Genomic DNA, 23,303 nt, shown 5'->3' with positions numbered 1-23,303 from the left:
TCCAACCATAAGGGATTTGATAAAAACAGAACAATTCCACAGTTGGCACTTGGCTGTAATTGCTCAATTCCCTTTCATTTCTTTCTGTAGTCTTTCTGACAGCCTGACATCTTTCTGCTGAGAGCAGAACACAATTACTATTCTCAAATTATTTGACTTCCAGCCATTTTCATGGTGCTCTGGTACAGTGGGGAGAATATTAAAATTTAGTATCTGCAAACATTTGAAGAGAGCCTCCGTTTGAACTCCAGAGCGCTGAATTAATATAAAAGCTTTAAATAGATTTCGGAACTCTGCAGGCTGTTGTTACTGAAATAGAAGCCCAGGATGCAATTGAACAATAGTAACTCAAATAGCCTTACAATGCATGGAATGAAGGATTAAGTGAGTTTTGTAGGATAAATGTGCTTTAAATTTTTTAAAGCCCTCATCATTGCACTGCTAATAGTTCTTAATGCAGTTCTACGTAGATCAAAGGCCACAACTGCCCTTGAATTTAATGCTGATGTTTAGTCGCCAATCTCCTTTAGAAGCACTGAGTACGTGTTGCATTGGGTTGGATTAAATATTAGGCATTCGAGTATAAATATCCAGAGTGATTATTTCCACGGTGTTTTGCGTTCCTCGATCCAGTCGCACATGCACACCCGGCATTGGGGCGGCTACCACCACCACCAGCGCTCTTTCTTAGGCTCCCTGTGGAGAAGGTCAGGGGATCAGATGGGGGGAACGAGGGGGGAGGGGGGAAGGGAGGGAGGAGGAGGAGAGGGGGGAGAGGAGAGGGGATCGAAGGCTGGGGGAGGGGAGCTCGGAGAGAGGAGAGAGGGGCTCGCAGGGGGAGAGAGGAGCTCGGAGGGTGGGGGAAATGGACAGGAACGTGGGAGGGTGGAGAAGGTTAGGTACTGGGGGGGGGGGGTAGGTAGAAACATAGAAACATAGAAGATAGGAGCAGGAGTAGGCCATTTGGCCCCTCAAGCCCACTTCACCATTTAATGAGATCATGGCTGATCATCCAAATTCAGTACCCTGTCCCTGCTTTCTCCCCATATCGCTTGATCCCTTTAGCCTCAAGAAATATATCTAACTCCTTCTTGAATATATTTAATGAATTGGCCTCCACTGCCCTGTGTGGCAGAGAATTCCACAGGTTCACCACTCTCTGGGTGAAGAAATTGCTCCTCATCTTTAAATGGCTTACCCCTAATCCTTAGACTGTGACCCCTGGTTCTGGACTCCCCCGCCATCGGGAACATCCTTCCTGCATCTAGTCTGTCTAGTCCTGTTAGAATTTTGTAAGTTTCAATGAGATCCTCTCTCATTCTTCTAAACTCGAGCGAATTCAAGCCCAATCGACCCAATCTCTCCTCATACGTCATTCCTGCCATCCCAAGTCAGGAACTTGTTGGGGGGAGGATGGTGAGGACAGTAAGGGGGGTGGGGGGGGGGGGGGAGAACGTTATCCAGGTCTGAAATTGCGGGGGGGGGGTGCGAGGGGGAGGGAATGAGAGCAAGAACATGATTCAGATGGGAAGATGGATCACGTTCTCCCGCCTCTATTAGACCTCGATCATGTTCTTCCACCCCCACCCCCTTTACACCTGTACAACGTTCTTTCTCTCCCCACCCACCCCCCCCCCCAGAACGCAGTGGCTCAAAAAGGCAGCTCACTACCACCTAATGTTCCCAATAATTTTTTTGGGTGCGCGGCCCATTCAAAATACCACGTACACGCGTTTTTTCCTATTTAAAAGCCGATGAGCCAGCTGCGCAGGAGCTGGAGGGAGCTTAAAGGGAACATTGCTACCACCCTCCAAAAGGCAACTAGGGATGGGCAATAAATAAATGAATTTTTAAAAATTTGAGCGTTTTCTGTGTTGGTCCCACCAACGTGCATGACATTACATTTAGGTGTTATTTGCTGGACTCGGCTATTCCAGTGTTCTCCTGGCCAGCCTTCCATCTTCCATACTCAATGAGCTTGAGCTCATCCAAAACTCTGCTGCCTGTATCCTAACACACAGCAAGTCCCGTTCACCCATCACCCCTGTGCTCGTTGACCTACATTCATGGTCCACCAACACATTGGGTGAAAAATTGAGTCACGCCCCCTTTGGGGCGCTAACTTCGCCGGGCCGCTAAAAATGAGCGTCCCCGCAACCCGAAATTGAGTGGTAGCGCCTCAAGAGGGAAGCGGGGCACTACTGGAAGCGCCCCGCCTCCCTCTTGGGGCGCTCCGAGGGAATATCGCGGCGCAATGTGCCGCGGTATTGCAAGCCTTCCACCCCTTCTTAAAGGGGAGGGGCCTTGCGTAGCGCAACCTGGGGCCCAGCTGCCATAATACACGCTGCCATAAATCTCAGCTTGACTTAGTGACTGCCCTTCAAAAACAATCCATTGGTTATAGAGTGCTTGTGATAAGGCACTATATAAATGCAAATTCTTTCGGCACGGTGGCATAGTGGTTAGCACTGTTGCCTCACAGCGCCAGGGACCCGGGTTCAAATCTGGTCTCGGGCGACTGTCTGTGTGGAGTTTGCACATTCTCCCCGTGTTTGCGTGGGTTTCCTCCGGGTGCTCCGGTTTCCTCCCACAGTCCAAAGATGTGCTGGTTAGGTTGATTGGCTATGATAAATTGACCCTTAGTGTTAGGGGGATTAAATACGTGGGGTTACGGGGATAGGGTGGGATATGTGTTGGTGTAGGGGTTACAGGGATCGGGTGGTATATGTGTCGGTGCAGGCTCGATGGGCTGAAATGGCCTCTATCTGCACTGTGGGGTTTCTGTGTGATTCTGTGTGTGATTTCTTAGGATAATGTTTACATAGGATATACAGCACAGAAACAGGCCATTCAGTTTATGCCAGCATTTATGCTCCACTCGAGCCTCCTCCCGTCTTTCCTCATCTAACTCTATCAGCATAACCCTCTATTCCCTTCTCCTTCATATGCTTGTCTAGCCTCCCCTTAAATGCATCTGTATTAGTCGCTTCAACCACTCCCAGTGCTAGCGAGTTCCACATTCTCACCACTCTCTGGTTTCTTCTGAATTTCCTGTTTCATAGAATGTAGAGCAAAGGTTCTAAAACTGAAGTGTGTGAAGTGTAGAGGGTTCACAAGATCAGTAGATTTCTGTACTTCTGAAGGCAGGCATACCATTTGTCACAAGCACAGTCTCTTAATAATCCTGCATTCTTTCCGTAATTGTTGACTTAGGAGTACGTTATTTCTGTTGCTGAATCCTCACATGAACAGTTTTCTATAATTGTAGCACTGTTCTTTGTCCTTTATGTATGGATTTATGGATTCGAAACTGGACTGGAATAATGACATTTGAGCTGCTGTACATAGTTTTAAGATGTTCTTTGCACTTTTGAATTTGCACCACGGGTAGGTAGAGGTTTTTACTCACCATTCTCACTGATGATGTGCTCTATTCCCTTTGGCTGGCTGGCAGTTTCTTTTGGAAGTTAGAGCAAGGGATCCTCAGGAGTAGGTCGATATTTGCAGGGGGTGCCCAACACAAACATTTGGAAACTGCGGGGCAGAGAGGGAGATCTGCAGTGCATTTAACCCCCACCCCCCCATCCCCGCCAAAAAACTACATCTGCCCCAAGAATTCTTAATGCAATCCCTCGGATGCAATGCAGGAAGAAACATGTTCCACTGATCTCCCTCACCGTGACAAGTCAGCTCAGTCAGTGTCCAAGCTCACCATGACATGAGCACTTAGTCACTGTCCTCCCTTGTACATCAACAGAGAATGTGTGGCGAGGCAGAGCACTTAGAAAAAATCACACTCGGGGTTAGAAACGACTCTGTACTACTTTTAACAAACCGATTGCACGCTTAGATGAAGTTTCTGTATTCCCTATTTGAAAGAAGCCATTAACCTGTTTCTTTGAAACTAGTTAACAATTTCACTGAAATAGCAAACAGAAGAATTCCATCGCAACATCTTAACTAATTTATTAAAAGTAATGCAGAGGAATTTCTACCTATAAGCAAAATGCGCTTGTCCAACAGTACCTGCACCACTTCAAAAGTTGCTAGTTTTTCTGGAATCTCTCAAACTCTTCTGACTCTGTTGCACTGTGACAGGCCATTTCCCCCCCAGTTAAGAATTCCTGTCATTTGCACAAAAGTACACTGGAAATACATTTTAAATAACATAATTAATATTCATTCTGGAGCATTGGATGCATTTTGATGCATTGAATAAAATAACCATAATGATGCCTTATGGCGCTGCAGAGCATGCGGAGTCACTGCGGCTACCCTCCCACAAAAGAATAAAATCAGCCTGCAAGTTCCTGGTGTTATGTTGCTCGTTTCAAAACTGCCAGAAATTACTCCTGCCTGTAGGACTCATTTGTTAAAAAGAGAGAAAGAGAGAGAGAGAGAGAGAGAGAGAAAGAAAGAAAGAGAGAAAGAAATATAAAGAAAAAAGAAAGAAAAAGAGAGAAAGCGAGAAAGAAAGAGAGAGAGAAAGAAAAAGAGAGAGAAAGCGAGAAAGAAAGAAAGAAAGAAAGGGGAGAAAGAAAGAGAGAGAAAGAAAGAAGAGAATGAGAGAAAGAAAGGAGAGAAAGAAAGAGAGAAAGAAAGAAAGTGAGAAAGAAAAAGAGAAAAAGAAAGAGAGAAAGAGAGACAGAAAGAAAAAGAGAGAAAGAGAGAAAGAAAGAGAAAGAGAGAAAGAGAGACAGAAAGAAAGAGAGAAAGAGAGAAAGAGAGAGAGAAAGAGAGATAGACTTGCATTTCTATAGCGCCTTTCACGACCTCAGGACATCCCAAAGTGCTTTACAGCCAATGAAGTACTTCTGACGTGGAGTCACTGTTGTAATGTAGGAAACGCGGCAGCCAATTTGCTCACAACTACTTCCCACAAACAGCAATGTGATAATGACCAGATAATCTGTCTTTTTTGTTATGTTGATTGAGGGATAAATATTGGCCAGGACACCAGGGATAACTCCCCTGCTCTTCTTCGACATAGTGCCACAGATCTTTTATGTCCACCTGAGAGGGCAGACAGGGCTTCGGCTTAACGTCTCATCCGAAAGACGGCCCCTCCGACAGTGCGACACTCCCTCAGCACTGCATTGGAGTGTCAGCCTAGATTTTTGTGTGCAAGTCCCTGGAGTGGGACAGAAACCCACAACCTTCTGACTCAGAGGCAAGAGTGCTATCCACTGAGACACGGCTTACACACATTCATTTAGTTATTCATATTAGTTATTCCTGTCATGTTATTTATATGTTAAATATTTTCACATATGACTGCAACGCTCAGGTTATTACTGCCTGCAGTGCTCATATATTATGGGTTCTCATAAGTTAAACATTACTCCTGGTTGCAGTTGTAATGATACCAGCAAATAGTGATGGTATTTGCCTGTTTGATTATGATGCCTTACCAGCATAGTTGCCTGATTGATTACTTATGCCTGACCAGCAAAGGGCATGTGACAGAGACAAGCAGTTTAGTTTTAGTTTCGCTTTTAGATGGATCACTAGCATGGTGTCTCCTGTAATGCTGTTAAAAAGAGTTGAACAGACTTTAGATTAAAAGACATTCTCTTTCATAAATATCTCGTCATTGAACCCACATACAAATCGATACATGGTGTCAGAAGTGGTTGAAAGAGATGAAGAGGAAAAATCTGAAGTTAAATCAGCTCTCCACATATTAGCAAGCCAAAAGAGAACATCATTACTTACCATTGGAGAATAGCTAACGAAGTGAAAAAATGGAAGGTTTACACCCACCGGCGAAGCTTCAGTTGACAGGTAATGTGGCTGAAAATTGGAGAAGGTTCAAACAACGTTTGGAGTTGTATTTATCAGCAATCGGAGCTGACGAGAAAAGTGATAAAATGAAAGCGTCAGTGTTCTTACATGTCGTGGGTGATGAAGCGCTGGAGGTGTATAATAACTTCACATTCGCTGCTGATGGAGACAAAATGAAGCTGGATAAAATAATGGAACAGTTTGAGGCCTACTGCATACCTAAACGTAACGTAACGTTTGAGAGGCATAGATTTTTCACATGTGTACAGAAAACGGGAGAGACTATTGATCAGTATGTGACTGAACTGAGAAACCGAAGCAAAACATGTGAATTTGGGGGACTGACAGACTCGCTGATAAAAGACAGACTGGTGTGTGGTATTCCAGATAATGGTCTAAGGGAAAGACTGCTAAGAGAGCAAGATCTAGATCTGGGAAAAGCCATAGCACTGTGTAGGGCTACAGAGACTGTGAAGTCGCAGGCAAAGGAGCTGTTCAGTGACAGTAGCTGCAACGTGGATGCAGTGAGTAAGAACGGACACAAACCGTTTAACAAAAAGAGCGCCAATGTGAAAAAAGAGGCGTGGCCAGCGAACAAAAATGAAAGGGGCAATCGAAAGTCATGTGGTCGATGCGGTACACAGCATACACCAAAAAAGTGTCCAGCATATGGTAAAAAATGCAATAGTTGCAACAAAAACAACCATTATGCCCGTTGCTGCAAGAACCAAGCGCAACAAAGCAAGGTCCATGCAGTAGATGAAAGCGAGATAGAGGAGTTCAATGTGGATGTTGTGTCTGAAAACAAAGAAGAAAAAAGAGACTGGATGTTGACACTAAAAGTGAATGACATACACATTCCATTTAAATTGGATACTGGAGCACAAGTTAATGTGATATCAGAGACTGATTTTAAGAAAATTAGACCCAGACCAAAGATACATGGAATAAAAGTGAAAGTGACAGGATACTCAGGTACTGATATACCAGTGAAAGGAAGATGCATTGTCAAAGTAACACACAAGGACAGAGAGCACACGCTAGCATTAATCGTGGTGCCAAAGGATATGCAGGCCATACTAGGTTTAAAAGCCTGTGAGAGACTGAACCTGGTAAAGAGAGTCCTCGTTGTGGAAAGCGAAGGAAAGACAGTCTATGATGAACTCATGAAAGAGTACAATGACCTATTTAAGGGTCTAGGCTGCCTTCCAGGAGAACACACGATCAGAGTAGATAAAAGTATGCCAACGGTCATACATCCATGCAGAAAAGTTCCGTTTGCTCTTCAAAAGCAACTGAAGGCAGAGTTGGACAGGATGGAAAGCCTGAACGTGATTCAAAAGATAGATGAGCCAACTGAGTGGGTGAGTTCCCTCATCATTGTGGACAAAAAGAATGGAAAGCTCAGAATTTGCCTGGATCCAAGAGATCTAAACAGAGCAATAAAGAGAGAGCACTTCAAGCTTGCTACACGTGAGGAAATCATGTCACAGTTTGCAAATGCAAAGTATTTCAGCAAGTTAGATGCATCATCAGGATTTTGGCAGATGAAATTGGACGAAGCAAGTTCAAGACTGTGCACGTTCAACAGTCCATTTGGCAGATACAGATTCCTAAGGTTACCATTTGGCATTGCCTCAGCTCCTGAAGTGTATCACAAAACTATCCATATGATCTATGAGCACCTGGAGGGAGTTGATACATCAATGGATGACATCATAGTATGGGGAACCACGAGAACTGAGCATGATGAGAGACTGAAAAAAGTGCTGGAAGCAACAAGGAAAACAAACCTGAAGCTGAAGAGAGAGAAATGCCAGCTCAGGGTGACAGAACTGACATTCGTGGGAGATATCCTTAGCAGTGAGGGCATCAGACCAGATCCCAGAAAGGTGTCCGCCATTGAGAATATGCCAAAGCCACAATGCAAAAAGGACGTGCAGAGGTTTAATGGAATGATCAACTACATGGGTAAATTCATATCCAACCTCTCAGAAAAGATGGCGCCACTGAGAAGACTAACTGAAAAGAACATAGTATGGGAATGGAATCATGAGCATGAGAAGTCATGGAGCGATCTAAAGAAACTGCTCACAGAGGAACCAGTTCTGAGGTTTTATGACCCAGCGAGACCCATCAAGATATCATCAGATGCATCACAGAGTGGGCTCGGTGCCGTTCTTCTGCAAAAATATGACTACTGGCAACCTATTGCATATGCATCGCGCTCAATGACAGACGCGGAGACGCGATATGCTCAAATAGAAAAGGAGCTGCTCAGCATCACATATGCCTGTGAAAGATTTCACCAGTTTGTGGCAGGACAAGCAATCAGTGTAGAGACTGACCATAAGCCCTTGATTGCATTGTTCCAAAAGCCACTAAATAGCTGTCCGCTTAGAATACAAAGAATGATGATCAGGCTGCAACGCTATACACTGAATGTTGCGTACACACCGGGTAAGCTGATGTATACAGCAGACACGTTGTCCAGAGCTGTTGACCCAAGAGAGCCCGCAAACACCAAAATGGATGAAAAAGTGAACGCCTACGTGGACATGATCACAAGTGCACTGCCCATAGCAGATGCAAAAATGGAGCTCATAAAGACTGAGACAAACAAAGATGAAACAATGAGACGACTGAGGAAAAGCATCTTGGATGGATGGCCCAACATGAAGCAAGACTGCTCACCTGACATGGCAGAGTACTGGAACTGCAGGGCGGAACTATCAGTGGCCGAAGACATCATCTACAAAGGAAGTAAAATAGTTATCCCAAAGAGTCTGAGAAAAGAGATGCTAAAAAGGATCCATGGAGGACATCTGGGAATCGAAAAGTGTAAGAAAAGAGCACGAGAGGTGATGTACTGGCCACGAATCAACCAAGATGTGACAAATGAGGTGTCAAACTGCACAATATGCCTGAAATATCGAGCAAGCAATCCAGTAGAACCACTAAGGCCACACCCAGCGCCAGACAGACCTTGCCAGAAGGTAGGCGCTGACCTATTCGTATGTCAAGGGAAGGACTATCTTATAGTCACAGACTATTACTCCCTGTATCCAAAGGTTTGTAGACTGTACACCACCACTGCAGATGCTGTGATAAGATGTATGAAAGCCATATTCTCCAGGCATGGCGTGGCAAGCGAGGTCTTCACAGACAACGGACCCCAGTTTTACAATGCAAGTTTCCGACACTTTGCCAAAGAGTGGGACTTTGTCCACACAATGTCAAGTCCTCACTTTCCACAGTCCAATGGACTAGTGGAAAAATCGGTCCAGACAGTGAAAAGACTGATGTACAAGGCAAAAGACAGTGGAACTGACTTCTACCAGAGCATGCTTGTATACCGCACAACGCCGCTCGAGTGTGGTATGTCACCAGCTCAACTCCTTATGAGACATCGGCTAAGGTCAAACCTACCCATCCCGGAGAACCTCCTGAAAATAAAAGAGGGGGAGAAAGTGAGGAAGTTCAAAGAACAAACAGAAAGAAAAGCAAAAGCACTACTATGACAGAGGAACACAAAACCTACCTGAACTCCACACTGGTGACCAAGTAAGGTTCAAAGACAAAACAAACATATGGACTCAGAAGGGAACTGTCCTGAGTGAAGTCCAACCAAGATCATACACCATTCAGACAGATGAGGGTGCTGTTCTGCGAAGAAATCGTCGAGATTTTCTCATGGGACCAGCCACAGCAAGTCAAAAGACTGATACTGTTGAACAACCTGATCACACAGCAGGTCAAAAGACTGATACTGTTGAACAACCTGATCACACAGCTGAGAAATCATCATCTGAGGCAACAACTCAGATTCAAGGACAATCAATCAGAAAATCCTCAAGATACGTGAAGCCTCCTGAGAGACTCATTGAGTAAATTTAAGGACTATTGTTATAGAAGGAAGTAATGTTATCTTATTCTTTCTTCAAGTTCTAGTGTATTTACATATTTCATGTGAACACACAAAGCAAGGTTAAAAAACCTTGATAATGATAATGAAAGTTCATTAAGTGTTACAGTTAAAATGCAGATTAATACAAAGAAAACATGTTGTTAGTTAAAAGTAAAATACTTTTGTTTTAAGAAAGGGAGATGTAATGATATCAGCAAATAGTGATGGTATTTGCCTGTTTGATTATGATGCCTTACCAGCATAGTTGCCTGATTGATTACTTATGCCTGACCAGCAGAGGGCATGTGACAGAGACAAGCAGTTTAGTTTTAGTTTCGCTTTTAGATGGATCACTAGCATGGTGTCTCCTGTAATGCTGTTAAAAAGAGTTGAACAGACTTTAGATTAAAAGACTTTGGCCTAGAAATTGAGTTTTGGCTTAGCCAGGGCTTTAGCGGCGGAAGTTAGTGCCGGCGCTAAGTCCCCCTGCGCGCGCCAAAAATTCAGCAGGGCCGCGCCCAAACGGCTGCCGGCGCTACTGAAGGGTCTTTGCGGCGGTAAATCGGCGCTAACTGCCGTTTCGCGCCGCAATTCCGGCGCTGCGGCACCCGATGCGGTGCGGCAGGCTCGGGAAGTGCAGGCCTCCTCCTTCCCTTAAGGAGGAGCTGCCTGCACCCGGCCGCGGCCCGCGAAAATCTTTTTAAAAATGAGCCCGGCACCTCGGACAAGTGCCGGGCTTGCTTCTGTTCCGGGGGTGGGGGGGGGGGAAGTCCGGGGAGGGAGCTGCGGCCAGGCGGCCGGCGGGAAAGCGGCCGGCCGCCGCGGGGCCTTTAATGCGCCGGCGCAAAGACTTGTAAGACTCTGTTGCCAGAGTCTTAGTTGCGGCTGCCACGGGCGAGGCGGCCGCAACTGAATTTCGGCGCTGGGGCCCGTCGGCATGGCAACCGGGATGCTGCGCACACCGATGACGTCATCGGTGCCGGCGCAGCGCTACCGGTCTACCGCGGCAGAAGGGCCCCAGGCAATTGCAGCGCTAGGCCCTCTAGCGCCGCAAAATCGGCGCTAAGGGCACTCAATTTCTAGGCCATTCTCTTTCATAAATATCTCGTCATTGAACCCACATACAAATCGATACAGCAGTGTTCAGGTTAAATGTAACTCCTGCCTGCAGTGCTCATATGTTAAACATTCTGAGTTGTTAAATGCTATTCCAGCCCACAATGCTCATGTCTAAACTATCACTTGTACTACGAGTATTTGTGCATTACATTTTTTGAGAAAATATTTTCAGAAATGGTACAAATATGATTTAGGGGCCCAGTTGGAGACCATAGTCACAATGTTGCTGGCCTTGGTGGGTCGGTGGCGGGTCCCGACCCCGCTGCTGGCTCCATCCCGCTCTGTGAAATGAATTTCCCTTGATTAAGCTTGTTAAGCCCGCCCAGCGCGTTTCCCGGACAATTAGAGGAGACGGATCTGATGACGTCATTTGATGACGCGTCATCAGCCAGTTTCCTTAAAGGGACCATGGCCAACTTGCTTTTGACATTTGTGCTGTCAGTGTTCTGCAGCATTGAAGTGCTGGAAACATTGACAATCACTGCACAGAGGTGCACGGCTGCACCCAGGCTCTCCCATGATGCCCTCCATATGCTTATGGAGGGAGTCACAGCACGCAGGAAGGTCGTCTTCCCTTCCCATGGGCAGAAGAGACCTCCTCAGGAGATCAACACAGCTTGGTTGCACATTGCAGAGGAGGGCACAAGCAGGGATGTGATCAGGAGGACCTGGGTGCAGTGCCACAAACATTTCAATGATCTCAGTAGATCACGAAACATTAGTAAAAAGCCACACTCAACCTCATCCTGCTGTGCCTCCAATCACATCCCCATCACTCTGCCTTCCCGACCCTACTCCTGCACATCCTTACTCACACCAACTTATCTTGCACCTCCACCTATCCCTCTCTATCTATATTATCACATCCCCATCTCACTAGCCACCCCTCACACTCACCCTCATGCTAGTGCAATCATACCAACTGACAACACACAAGGGTAGCCACTTGGGTGTTTTATCCAATGTTCATGTAAAGTTTCTGTTAATCTGGTGTCAAACATTGAAATCTTTGTTTTCAACACTTTGCGTTCTTGGACAGAATTGTGTGCATCTTTGAAAGTGACTTAGTGAATTGCAGTGAATGGTGAGACATAACAGTAGCCCCCACAATGGTCATGAGTGTGAAAGGAATGGCTTGGGCATTGTAGGGATGCTTTATGGTGTTGCTGTTGGTGTGGCGTGGTGCCAACCTGGTGCATCATGTGGCAGCCAGGGTGTACAGCATCAAGTGAAGTAAATCTGGCCATGGTGAGGCCATCGCTAGCCTCCTGGGCAGCAATGTGGTCGGGTGCTGATGCCCTCTGTCCTGTGCAGCATCAGTTGATTGCGGAGAAGGTTGTTGTTGGTGCTGCTGGTGTGCCTGGTGCTGCTGGTGTTGGGGCTAATCATGGTGGGATTCTGAGGACCAAGGTAGAGAGTATAAAGGGCACCCATGTTGATGGAATAGATGGCAGGTGAAATTGAGATGACAGAAGCAATCTGTCAATGGTGAAAGAGGTTGTTCCAATGAGGTGACACTGGATAGAGAGTTTGCTCCAAGCACTTGCAACCCACATAAAGCTCAATCTGTGTTCCAAATGCAGTAAGCAACAGATTCTGAGCTTGGAAAGTGAACAGCTGTGAGGTGGGAGTTTTTATAGTATATTTCAAGCTGTCAAGTAATCAGCTGATTCAATGGCCATTCATCTGCCGCCTCAGCTTAACAGATGTGATTCCCGAGCAGTGAGGACTCCATGGGCGAGCATGTAATGTCAAAAGGTAAGCTAAAATGTATTCTTAATGATGTCTAAACAAGGTCCCCCAACACTGCCTGTCGGGTCTGCTCAGCGCTGACAGACCCGACATTGGGAAAGGTGCGTGGCAGCGGGGTCCCAACCCACTGTGAAAAAAGACACACTTTCCCACCCGACCCACCACCAATCCCGCCCGCTGACCCCCCGGAAAATCCTGGCCCAAGATTCTAATGCTGATTTTATTTTTAATGTAAATTTGCATGGATATAAAATCAACCCGACAAAAATAACCAAGACAATTCTCACAAGAATGCACAATGTTATTCTTTGGTGTGCATTGTGGTGCACAAAAAATACCCACAACTGAATGGCCAATTGAAAAGCATCTGCAAGAATGTTGCTGCGCTGATTAAAAAGACACTTAACTGGAATAAATAGGGCACTCAGTCAACTCTCAAACATTCTCACAGATTTTCCATAGGCGAGGTACTTTACATTGGGCCTGCTCCAGTTTCGATTCTTGTAATTTTTGTGAGAAATGGAGGGGGGGGGGCGGATGGTGCAGCAGGCATAAAGTAAAGTTTCAGATCATACAAGGTAGCATGAAGCCACTCCGAGGAGCTCTCTACTGAGCAGAGGGGCAACGGAGGGTGAAGCAGACAGACGGGAGAGCATCATATATGAGATCAATGTGGGGTCACGTTCAGAGAGAATCCCTTAGGAAATCCGAAAAAGGCAACAGACTGGAAAAAAAGAGTGAACTTGAGAAGTGAGAATGAGCAAGGCTAAACATAGCCTGCGATATATGAAGGCAGCCGTGCATGTGGGTAGCCACTAATGACAATCAAAATGAGTCACAAGTGTCTGATAAATATGCTTCAGCAGCACACGATACTGAAACCAAAATTGATTCAGAAACTTGCTGCAAATGCAACAAAAGGAATGCAATGATCGATTTCAAAATTTTCATCCTTGTTTTCAAATCCCTCCATGGCCTCGCCCCTCCCTATCTCTGTAATCTCCTTTAGCCCCACAAGACCCCCCCGAGACATCTGCGCTACTCTAATTCTGCCCTCTTGAGCATCCCTGATTATAATCGCTCAACCTTTGGTGGCTGTGCCTTCTGTTGCCTAGGTCCTAAGTTCTGGAATTCCCTGCCTAAACCTATCCGCCTCGCTACCTCGCTTTCCTCCTTTAAGACGGTCCTTAAAACCTACCTCTTTGATCAAGCTTTTGGTCACCTGCCCTAATTTATCCTTATGTGGATCGGTATCAAATTTTTTGTCTTAAAATATTCCTCTGCAGTGCCTTGGGATGTTTTACTACGTTAAAGGAGCTATATAAATACAAGTTGTTGTTGTTGTTCAGAACTAGCACAGCAAGATCCAAAAGGAGAATCTAGAAAGATTCAGCTAGAAAGACTTTTTTTTTTAAATTTGCTTATGGGACCTGGGCGTCGCTGGCAAAGCCAGCATTTATTGCCCATCCCTAATTGCGCTTGAGAAGGTGGTGGTGACCCGCCTTCTTGAACCGCTGCAGTCCGTGTGGTGAAGGTGCTCCCAGAGTGCTGTTAGGGAGAGAGTTCCAGGATTTTGACCCAGCGACGATGAAGGATCAACGATATACTTCTAAGTCAGGATGGTGTATGACTTGGAGAGGAACCTGGAGGTGGTGGTGTTCCCATGCGCCTGCTGCCCTTGTCCTTCTAGGTGGAAGAGGTCACGGGTTTGGGAGGAGCTGCCGAAGAAGCCTTGGTGAGTTGCTGCAGTGCATCTGCAACCACGGTACGCTGGTGGTGGATGGAGTGAATGTTTAAGGTGTTGGATGGGGTGCCAATCAAGTGGGCTGCTTTGTCCTGAATGGTGTCAAGCTTCTTGTGTGTTGTTGGAGCTGCACTCATCCAGGCAAGTGGCGAGTATTCCATCACACTCCTTACTTGCGCCTTGTAGATGGTGGAAAGGCTTTGGGGAGTCAGGAGACACTCGCCGGAGAATACCTAGCCTCTGACCTGCTCTTGTTGCCACAGTATTTATGTGGCTGGTCCAGTTAAGTTCCTGGTTAATGGTGACCCTCCAGGATGTTGATAGTGGGGGATTCGGTGATGGTAATGCCATTGAATGTCAAGGGGAGGTGGTTAGACTCTCGCTTGTTGGAGATAGTCATTGCCTGGCACTTCTGTGGCGCGAATGTTACCTGCCACTTATCAGCCCAAGCTTGAATGTCGTCCAGGTCTTGTTGGCTGACTATGATTATTCACACATACAGCTGACAATTACAATACACACAGTCAGCTCTCAAACATGCTCATAGATTTTCTCTAGGTGAGGTACTTTACATTCAGTTAAGACAAGCACCGGGCCACAAAACTGTGTTGTTGCTCCCTAAAATACGCAGCACAAAATATTCACTCATTCAATGCCTATTTATCTTCTCCTTCCAAAAAAAGCTGCAACAGAAGGCACAGAATGGAAGCTGATGGAAGGACTCAGCAGGCCAAACCTCTGACCCGCTTCAAAGCTGCTACTGTGGAGACCATTGGCTAGGAAGCTGTACACAGCACACATGACACATGAGAAGGAGGAAAGAAATCTGCTTCTAGTTTGTGTATCTTCTCTGTGCAAATGCAGGTGTAAAGCAGTGATTGTTCTGCGCTGCAAAGATATACTTGCATTGGAGGCAGTTCAGAGATGATTCACTAGGTTAATTCCAGAGATGAGGGGGTTGACTTATGAAGAAAGGTTGAGTAGGTTGGGCCTAAACTCATTGGAATTTAGAAGAATGAGAGGTGATCTTATTGAAACATATAAGATACTGAGGGGGCTCGACAAGATAGGTGCAGAGAGGATGTTTCCCCTCGTGGGGAAATCTAGAACTCGGGAGCATAGTTTCAGAATAAAGGATCGCCCTTTTAGAACTGAGATGAGGAGGAATTTCTTCTCTCAGAGGGTCGTAAATCTGTGGAATTCTCTGCCCCAGAGAGCCGTGGAGGCTGGGTCATTAAATACATTTAAGGTGGAGATACACAGGTTTTTGCAAGATAAGGGAGTGAAGGGTTATGGGGAGCGGGCAGGGAAGTGGCTTTGAGCCCAAGATCAGCCATGATCTTATTGAATGGCGGAGCAGGCTTGAGGGGCCAAGTGGCCTATTCCTGCTCCTATTTCTTATGTTCTTATGTGCCATGTGCTTTCTGTGCAGCCACAACAAGCCAACTGGGCGTGCTGACCGAATCATGTGAACTTTTTAATTTGTTGGATTTGCCACAGCCTCAGAAAGAAGAAGCCAGGCCACCTCACCAACAAATCTCACCACAGCACGCTGCATTATCGCCACTTGAAGAATGTACCAGCCCAGAGGCACCCTACCCTCTCTGCAAGCGTCCAATGATTTAGAAGAGGAAGCCCAGGGTGAGCTATTTCGCAAAGAAGGAGCAGAGGTGATGACTGAAGACGAGCCGGTTGCTGCTGACCAGAAGCAGACCATCTGACCACAATGGTGGGAAAATCAAGGGTATTGAGTACCCGAGTTTCCAATACGTGCTCCCCACATGGAGCTCAAAGTTGCACAATAAGTCCTTTCGTGCATGTGTTCCCTCTGACACAGAGTCATTTCACACCCTATTTGACCAAAATCCTACAAACATCATGAAGTTGATTGGAGTAAATCAGCCCCGGTCACAATCAGAAACTGGGGGAAGAGCTGCCCGAGGCCTTGTGCCCCTGAGAGGACCTCACACACAGAGCAGGCAGGCAACTTATTGGAAAATTGAAGCTGCTTTCTCCAGAATTTTACACCCATTGGCATTAATGGATGGACAACACACCTGCACTTTTCCAATAAGCAAACCACTACGTGCTAGGCCCCACTGGTAGTGCAAGGCAATGGAAAGTTCTGCCCAGGTTCCCCAAGGAAGAGGGAAAAAGACAGTCTGCAGGAGTGTGGATGCAGAAAAAGGCCCTGAGCAATGTTGTTTTGTTATTTTGCTGCTTGAACTGAAAAAAAAAGCAATGCTTAAAGGAATACTGGCCGTATAAAAATATGCTTGACAAAACTTTCCTTCCCGTTAATGGATGGACAGTATACCCGCATTGTTATGCTTCAGTTATACAGGGCATTGGTGAGACCACATCTGGAGTACTGTGTACAGTATTGGTCTCCTTATTTAAGGAAGGGTGTAAATGCATTGGAAGCAGTTCAGAGAAGGTTTACTAGACTAATACCTGGAATGGGCGGGTTGTCTTATGAGGAAAGGTGGGACAGGCTAGGCTTGTATCCGCTGGAGTTTAGAAGAGTAAGAAGTGACTTGATTGAAACATACAAGATCCTGAGGGGTCTGGACAGGGTGGATGTGGAGAGGATGCTTCCTCTTGTGGGAGAATCTAGAACTAGGGGTCACTGTTTAAAAATAAGGGGTCGCCCATTTAAGACAGAGATGAGGAGACATTTTTTTCTCACAGAGGGTCGTGAATCTTTGGAACTCTCTTCCTCAGAGAGAAGCAGAGTCTTTGAATATTTTTAAGGCAGAGGTAGATAGATTCTTGTTAAGCAAGGGGGCGAAAGGTTATTGGGGGTAGGCGGGAATGTGGAGTAATCAGATCAGCTATGATCTTATTAAATGGTGGAGCAGGCTCGAGGGGCTGAGTGGCCTACTCCTGCTCCTAATTCGTATGTTCGTTACGCCTCTGTTCAGCAGCAGCCAGCAATTCTTTAGTCTGGGGATTCACCCAAGGATTTCTCAGGAAAACATTGTACCCTTTTAAACAAGTACCCTTTTAAACAAGCACGGTGGCATAGTGGTTAGCACTGTTGCCTCACAGCGCCAGGGACCCGGGTTCGAATCTGGCCTCAGGTGACTGTGTGGAGTTTGCACATTCTCCCCGTGTTTGCGTGGGTTTCCTCCGGGTGCTCTGGTTTCCTCCCACAGTCCAAAGATGTGCGGGTTAGGTTGATTGGCTATGATAAATTGACCCTTAGTGTTAGGGGGATTAAATACGTGGGGTTACGGGGATAGAGTGGGATATGTGTTGGTGTAGGGGTTATGGGGATCGGGTGGGATATGTGTCGGTGCAGGCTCGATGGGCCGAATGGCCTCTATCTGCACTGTGGGGTTTCTGTGATTCTGTGAAGACTTGTCCAACTTTGTTCTCCATCATAGTACGTGAGAGTAATCCTGTGCTGCAGCTAGCACAGGAATAAAACACCTTGTGGTGGGTGTTCTATTTAACCTCTCTCCCAACTCGCTCAGCATAAAAGTCAGAAAGATAAGCACCAGAAAAGGGAGGCAATACCGCCCATCAAGAAGCAGTGGTCCTCCCATCACAGCACTTGACTCTCTCTTGAATAATTATAGGTTTTCTTTTACTCCATTATCCTAACCAGAAGACAAATCTAGGTACTGATCACTCTTTGCATCCGTTCTCACATTTGTCTCGAACTTACCTTTTAGAAGCTAAGACTTATATTCCTTTGTCCTATAGTTGAAGTTAATTCAAACCTCCAGATTTTCTCTATTCAACTTAATAACTTTTTTTTTTAGCTCTCTAAGGTCCCTTTCATTCATTTTCTTTCATTACTCTGAACTTTTCTAGGCTTCCTCATAACTCAATTCTCAGACATTATTTCAAGCCCTTCTCTCCACTGGGTTGAATATTTCCCTTGTGCCCTACTGACCAGAATTGAACGCAATGGCCAAGATACAGCATGATGGCCTTAAACTTGTACTCTATCTGTCAATATGGCTCAGCATTCTGCCAACTTTATTGATTGTTGTTCTGCAATACTAAAAATGTTGAGTCCACGATCACTCCCAGAACGTTTACAGCCTTGCCCTTAGCTAGTTTCACACAAAGGACAGAAAGATGAGTACAGATGAAGGCAGCTATTTGGTCCATTCAGCTCATCATTCAATGGATACCTACAGTTCCCTCACCCACCAACCCCCACCATCGTAGCATGTAGGTGACGTAATAAAACTCACTACGCACTTGGTTCGAGTATAAAGCAAGGCTTTAATCAACTTGTTTCAAAACATGGAGGTCTAGTTATCTTTCACTAGTTCCTGTTTTACAAAATGTCCTGGGAAAGCTGGGCCCACGCCCGAGTATTTATACTCCTTGGACGTCGCCACCAGCTGGCCGTCCAGTGTTATTTCATGAGTCTTTCTTCATGGATCATAAGATTCATAACAGTAGCTACAGTACCTCTTGAATGACTCTGAACCTATCTGGGAGACTATTCACTCTGATATTCGGCACTGAATATCTGATCTAAGTGCATCTGCAATGCAGCTCTGGATTCTGAGAAGTTGGTTTACATCCTAGAGCTCTAGTGAATTAATCTGATTTTCTTCCACGTGTTTTTCTGGCTTAAATATTAATTTAGCTCTCTAACTGCAGATTCATGCCTGTGCAGAAGCGGGATGGTACGCACGAGGTGAAGGGAATTACTTGGTAATTGATGTCGAGTTTCTGATAAGTGAAGCCACCTCTTATAACTTGATATCGACACAAGACAAGCTCAGCTATGTAATTAAATTGAGATTAGTCAATATGAAAATTTTAGTGCCTAGAAACAAGTGGAGTAGAACAAAGAATCATGCCGTCCTTTTGTGTAAAGTACTTGGACCTGTTTTAGAAGAACCTTTTGTAACAGACTAAAAAAAAAATTCCTGTTTGTTTTTAAAAAGTTGTCAGCGTTATCAAACGTGCATAAAATCTGATGATACCAAAGCAAAAGGAAAGTAATAGAGTAAAGTCTGTATTTAGTGGTATGAATCAGTTGAAGAACTTCTGGGAAGATGCCAAGTTTATTTCTTGGCCTGTGCTGAGTTAGCAATTAGCACAGAGGCCAATTGTACTTGTTGGCAGGCTATAGTTGGATTCCATGCCTAGGGGCGGATAGGGGTGTAAATTAGCTATCAACTGGTTGCTATTTCGTGCTGGTAGTCTATGTGTGGGGATGTCAGGTGAGAACAGAATCTGTCTCGGCTTGCGATCTTGCAAATTCATTTTGAACATAGCCAAATTTACAAAGCTGCTGATTGGGAAATCATCACTGCACCCAATCCACAGATCATATTTGATAGGAATAGGAGAATGCTAGGTAAGTGCACTGGATAGATCAATATTCAGTAAGCAATAAACAAAGAGTTGCCAACAGAGATTGGACATATTCTGGGAGGTTTCATCACATGACCTCCTGCCTCCAACCGCCCAGCCCACAAGTTCCTGACATGTCTATCCGTGTGTCGCACTGCCTCCCCACACCAATTGGAAAGCAAACAGACTTCTCGTTACCCAATTGGATGATTCTTGACTGTCAGTCAAACAACCCATCTCCAATATTTTTATAACTAATAAATAAGTGCTCAAAGAGAGTGAAAAAACACACCGGGGGAGAAATTGGGTGGAGCCGCAAACGAGGCGCCAAGCTCGCCTGGGCGCCAGATTTTGTGCTGCGATCGGAGCAGCAGCGATCGCCGGAAATTCAGCTTGAGCGCCCCAAGAGGGACACGGGGCGAGGCTGGAGGCGCTCCGCGTCCCTCTTAGGGCGCTGAAACCGAATATCGCAGCGCAACGTGCCACAGCGCCACACGCTGCGGCACTGCAGGCCTTCCTCCCATTCTTAAGGGGGAGGGGCCTGCACCAGCGCGATGAGCGATCGCGAGTGCCGGCAAAAGAGCCCGGCACTGAGGAGAAGTGCCGGGCTCTCGGAAAGCAGCCGGTAATGCCGCGGGGGGAGAACAGGAGGCCGGGGACGGAGGTGCTGGCAGGCGGCCGCCGAAAAAAATGACCGCCCCGCACCTCCACCTTAATTTGCGCCACTGCCACCACAGGTAGGCCCCGTGAACCGGGCGCGATTAGCGAGCAGCGCTACAGAGGCGGTCGCTGCCAAATATCGCGATCGGGGCGGTAGCGGGGTGCTGTGCACACCGATGACGTCATCGGTGGCGGCGCAGCGCAGCAGGCTAACGCCGCCATTAGCGCCCCAGCTAAATATCGCGGGAGGCATGGCCAGTGGCGCTAAAGCCACTGAGTGCCCTCTTTAGGCGCTAACTGGTGGCGCAGCCCACCAAATTTCTCCCCGCCATCTTTCTAATGCCATGATCTTTTCATCCGGGTTGCTCGCTGCAATCTTTAATTCCTACAATTTGGGTATTTTCAAAATGAATTTGCAAGATCAATTGGAGATTCCAATCCAAGAGGGTTGTCAACCATATATCCAGATTATTACACACAGTCCCCACCTCTTAAACAGTCCACACTTATCATGGGCAGTTGCCTATATCGGGCAAGGAACGCAAATCATTTGTCAATACCATAGGAGTCAATTACAAAGGCTTTGCTTACAAAGTACGAAGCGCGCCAACTATTTCGCACTTCACCTCTCAGTAATCCCCTGGACTCACCGATTTAAAAAAATTCTGCTGATTTCAGGTAAAGTCAAGTCTTCAAGCAGCTTCAATCAGCTGTTTGTGTCAGAGTGAAATGTGATTACCTTAGTGATGAGATTTTTTATTATTGGTATTGATTCAGATGCAACTGCTAACGATTACGAGAGGCAGTTGGAAAGTGGAGACTTCAGCCATTTTGCATCAATCCTGATTATTTTAAATCACCATTTGAAATTTTTCCACCACAGGCAGAAACATGTCCTGCTGGCCAGATGAGGTTTGCGGTACAGATGTGCTGTTGGTTACATTCAACCAAGACATGCTGTTTCATTGCTACAACCTATTATGGTTCTACCGTCCAACGCGTATAGCGGCCAAATGGCGTTAACACCAACGCACCCGCTATAAGCGGTGGGAACTGTATTTAGTATTTATGTACCAACCAATTTTGAAGCAGCAGAACAATCTAAATTATAGACTGGATTTTTCAAGTACGATAAACATTGTTTTTGTGCAATTGTGGCCACCATAACCATCTGGCATACAGTGTCAGCTGTGGCTCAGTGGGTAGCACACTTGCCTCCGAGTCGGAAGGTTGTGGGTTCAAGTCCCCATTCCAGGGACATGAGCACATAAAGCTAGGCTGACACGCCCAGTGCAGTGCTGAGGGAGCGCTGCACTGTCGGAGGTGCCGTCTTTCAGATGAGACGTTAAACCGAGGCCCCGTCTGCTCTCTCAGGTGGACATAAAAGATCCCATGGCACTAGTTCAAAGAAGAGTAGGGGAGTTATCCCCGGTGCCCTGGGCCAATATTTCTCCCTCAACCAACATAACAAAAACAGATTATCTGGCCATTTTCACATTGCTGTTTGTGGGAGCTTGCTGTGCGCAAATTGGCTGCCACGTTTCCCACATTATAACAGTGACTACACTTCAAAAAAGTACTTCATTGGCTGTAAAGTGCTTTGAGACATCCGGTGGTCGTGAAAGGCGCTATATAAATGCAAGTCTTTCTCTTTTTTTGATCAATGTTTTCCTTGTAGTATTGGACAAGCAATGTTTTTTTAAGGGAAATACTTCTCAATTTGAGCTCCTCAGCGAATGGGGGCGATCTTGCCAGCCCTGGGGAGGCGGGTTTGGAGGTGGGACTGGCAGGAAAATGGCCGATTCTGGGGGCGGGTACCCATCCCACCCGCAACCCGCCTCCGTGCCATCTTCCCAGGAGGCAGGTAACCAACCCGCGCCGGGTTCCTTCTCCTGGAGGCGGGAAGGGGATTACAGCCACTTAACTGCCTGTTAACAGGTAGTTAACAGGCAGTTAAGAGGATTATCCCCATTTTTCCAACAGAGGCGTGGGCTTCCCGAAGTCGAGAAACCCTGCCAGGGTCACCGAGGTGAGTAGTGGGTCTGCGGGGGTCGGAGGGGTGCATAAGTGCGCTGTGAAGATAAGTGATGGGTGCAAGTGTGGAGAGATAAGTATGTGAGGTGAGTGGAAAGTGATAGAAAATGTTTACTTACCTTTGTTTCTTCCTGCAGGCTTCAAGAGTTGGGGATGCGGAGAGTCTCATCTCACCGGCGGAAAAATACAGATGGCTGCTGCATTCTCCGATGCAACAACCATCTGATTTCTGCTCAGGAAAGAGGTTTGATGAGGTCTTGAATACAAGAACTCATCAAACTACAGAGAATGTCAGTGTTTGACAGCTTCTCAAAGCTGTCAAACGATGACAATTCATCTATCAAAAATTTTTGACAGATGAAACGTCATACGCTGACGTTCTCTGTAACCAGCTTCCCCTTAATTGGCCTGCTAAGCCCGCTGGGTGGGCTTAACACGGTCAATCAAGGGAAAATAGCGTGGGTTGGCCACAAGTCGACGGAGGCGGGACTAAAACCCGACAAGCAGCAGTCCCGCCTCCAACGTGCCCCATTGGCAAAATCATTCCCAATGAGTCAGATTAACATAACAAATAGAGACTGAATGGGCTTCAGACTGATTTGCGGTGAAGAAATGGCCTCAAGCTGCCATAGGTGACTAGGCCTTGGTAAGTCTTCTTCATACAAAGGGCAGTGGAAATCTGGAACTCTCCCCCAAAAAGCTGTTGAGGCTAGGGGTCAATTGAAAGTTTCAAAACTAAGACTGATAGATTGTTGTTAGGCAAGGATATTAAGGGTTACGGAACCAAGGTGGGTAGATAGAGTTAAGATACAGATCAGCCATAATCTCATTGAATGGAGGAACAGGCTCGAGGGGCTGAATGACCTCCTCCTGTTCCTGTGTTCCTATGACTTGCTGGAGGAATGGACCTCGAGCCAAACATGGTCAGGGAATGGGCCTCAGAACTGCCAGGGAGAATGGACCTTTCCCCAT

This window comes from Somniosus microcephalus, chromosome 24 (assembly GCF_052327205.1).
Source record: "Somniosus microcephalus isolate GS21.2 chromosome 24, FLI_Smic_1.0, whole genome shotgun sequence".
Taxonomy (NCBI): Eukaryota; Metazoa; Chordata; class Chondrichthyes; order Squaliformes; family Somniosidae; genus Somniosus; species Somniosus microcephalus.
The sequence above is the reverse complement of the archived record's forward strand: the minus strand, read 5'-3'. Positions refer to the sequence as shown.